Source organism: Osmia lignaria, unplaced genomic scaffold, assembly GCF_051020975.1.
Source record: "Osmia lignaria lignaria isolate PbOS001 unplaced genomic scaffold, iyOsmLign1 scaffold0011, whole genome shotgun sequence".
Taxonomy (NCBI): Eukaryota; Metazoa; Arthropoda; class Insecta; order Hymenoptera; family Megachilidae; genus Osmia; species Osmia lignaria.
Window position 1 is genome coordinate 117501 of NW_027478165.1, and position 2500 is coordinate 120000.

Genomic DNA, 2500 nt, shown 5'->3' on the forward strand with positions numbered 1-2500 from the left:
TATTATTACAAACCGAAAGTGAAGGATCATTAAAATTGAAATACAATATATATAAATATATAAATGTACCCGTCGTTGCGACACCCTAGTTAAATGGAAAGATATAAAAAAGAGAGAAAAGGAATACAGATGACCCGCCGTCTGATCTTTGCTAAATGATCTGGCATCACCGGAGTTTTTTTGGTCCGTGTTGCGTTCGCTCTATTCGAAATGAAACTCGCGGAGGCGAAGAATTGTTAAAAGTTTACGAAGCGTCTAGGAGTGGTTAAAACTGAGAGAGTTGAAACTACGATGTATTAGAACGAGCAACCGTCGAAACTTTGTTTTCGCGACGTTCTTTTCGTCGCTCTCGTCCCCACGCTCCTACGCTTTGGTTGTTTCTTTGCCATCCGTGTTGCGATAAAAAGATTTCTCCATTGTCCAAAAAGGACGGATCGAGATTCCTCTTTCGAGAGGGAGAGAGAGGTACTTGCGGGTAACCTGGAATCTACGAAACACGCACCGTGGTAAGATTCGTGCGTCCGCCTGATCGATGTGTGTTGTTTACGGACCGGCTGAGAAGCGACGATAGCGAGTCTTTGAAAAACTATGTGTCCATTAGTTAGACCGATCGTCGCCGGCCGTGTGTCTGTTCGAATCTCGCAACCCACGATTCAGCGACAGGACGCGCGCTCGCATTCCTTGTGTGCGTTCGTACTTTTCAAGGTTTTTAAATGTACTTTACGCCCGACCGTCGAGAGGAGCGTGCCACTGGGCGTTTCTCCGACGGTTTCCGTCCTTGGACGCGATCGTGTCGTCAACGATCGAACAAACAAACAAATACGTTGGCGACGCCCGAATTCGCTCTCCCGCACGCGCCGGGTGGGAGAGTGATGTGGGTATCGAATGTGATGCGTGTTAATAATGAAAATAACACTCTAAAGATCTAAAGAGTTTGAAATACAAAATTTTACGATTACCCTGAACGGTGGATCACTTGGCTCGTGGGTCGATGAAGAACGCAGCTAATTGCGCGTCAACGTGTGAACTGCAGGACACATGAACATCGACATTTCGAACGCACATTGCGGTCCACGGATACAATTCCTGGACCACGCCTGGCTGAGGGTCGTTTTCTTAACAAAAGACTGCTTGCGTTTGCTTCTCGAAAAAAGAGTAATTCATTTCTTTCTAAACATCTCGCCGTCGTTCAACGAAAGTAGAACGTTTCGGAGCGGGATTATCGAACGAAATTGAAAGAATGAATGAACGATAAACAAAGAAAGAGTCGCAACGTACGAGCGATAGTTGGGCAGTTCGTCGGCGTTTGTCGTGGAAACGATGTGACGAAAATCGCAACCGATACACTAAATGCAGGCCGTTAAAGGAGAGAAACAAATTTCGAAATATCTCTTCGAACTAGCGCAAGTGCGTCACGGCGCGCGAGTCGTTCGTTAAAATTTATAAACGACCGCCCGTGAAAGCACCGAGTTCTCGGAAGATAATCTATAAAGATTCTCCATCCTGCTGGAAGTTATCGGATCGGCGCGATTGTTCACTTGTAGAAATCCACGCTCCCGACGTTGCCAGAAACGATATTTACGAAAGGTGTGTCAAAAATAAACGAAAGAAGCTCTCCTATAAATTTAGAAAAAGCAAACGAGTGAAATGTTTGAGATGATAATTTGCTGAAATGCAAGCTCGAATAGCCCCAGGGTTTCGAATGATTCCCCGCGCTTTATACATCTCTCTGTTTACAAACGGTGTATAAATGAAAGATCGCTTCAGATGGGTCGTCGCTGTTTGACGCGCGATGCTGTTCCTTTTTTTTTGTCTGTCTGTGCGTTTAGCTTCGCTAAACAAGTTAAATGGTTAAAAAGCGTCGAAAAAGCGAATACACACGCGACAAGACAAATCTAACGAGTAAAGGAACGCTCCGCTCCAAGATAAAAATGGTTGTTTACAATCAATACAGCGTTTCGGTACCCCTGATCGTAGTCTGAAACTGTGTAACAAAAGAGAGGAAAGCGAATGGTGAAGGAACTTCGAAGCCTCCGTGGCGTGGCTAGAACTTGTGATAAAAGTATGTTTGCAGCAATTATGCATGCTCCCGTTAAAACAGCATTTCAATGTCTCGCATGGCTTAAAGCTCTAGGAGGCTTCAACATTTAGAATACATACGGACTACTTCGTTTGTTAAAGATAAGCGAAGACCGCGCGACCATCGCTCGGTCGTCCAGTCCTCGAAAGTTTTGTTGCGTTCCAAAGAAGAGACAAATGGGGTTTACCCTTGCGCTAAGGGGAGAAGAAGAGAAAAGCAGTTGTTAAATCTAAGAGGTGTGTGGAGTACATCGCGTGTTGGTTAAAATTGTTAAATGAAGTATACGCGAAATGTTCTCTCGCTCTTGCTTTTCCTCTTGCTTCCGTGGCGCTCGAAAAGAAGGGATGATAAATAAAGAAACCTATTCGAAATCTCTTGTGGAACAAAAAATAATACGGACGGACGTTAAAATTGAACCGA

At 44.6% G+C, this 2500-nt stretch overlaps 1 non-coding gene across 1 annotated transcript; it reads left to right on the forward strand.

Annotated features, from left to right (window-relative positions):
* The first annotated feature begins 956 nt into the window (after window positions 1-956).
* LOC143306473 (5.8S ribosomal RNA) lies at window positions 957-1111 on the forward strand. The gene has a single exon (XR_013063848.1). It is a non-coding gene; the product is annotated as a 5.8S ribosomal RNA (ribosomal RNA).
* Window positions 1112-2500: the final 1389 nt, after the last annotated feature.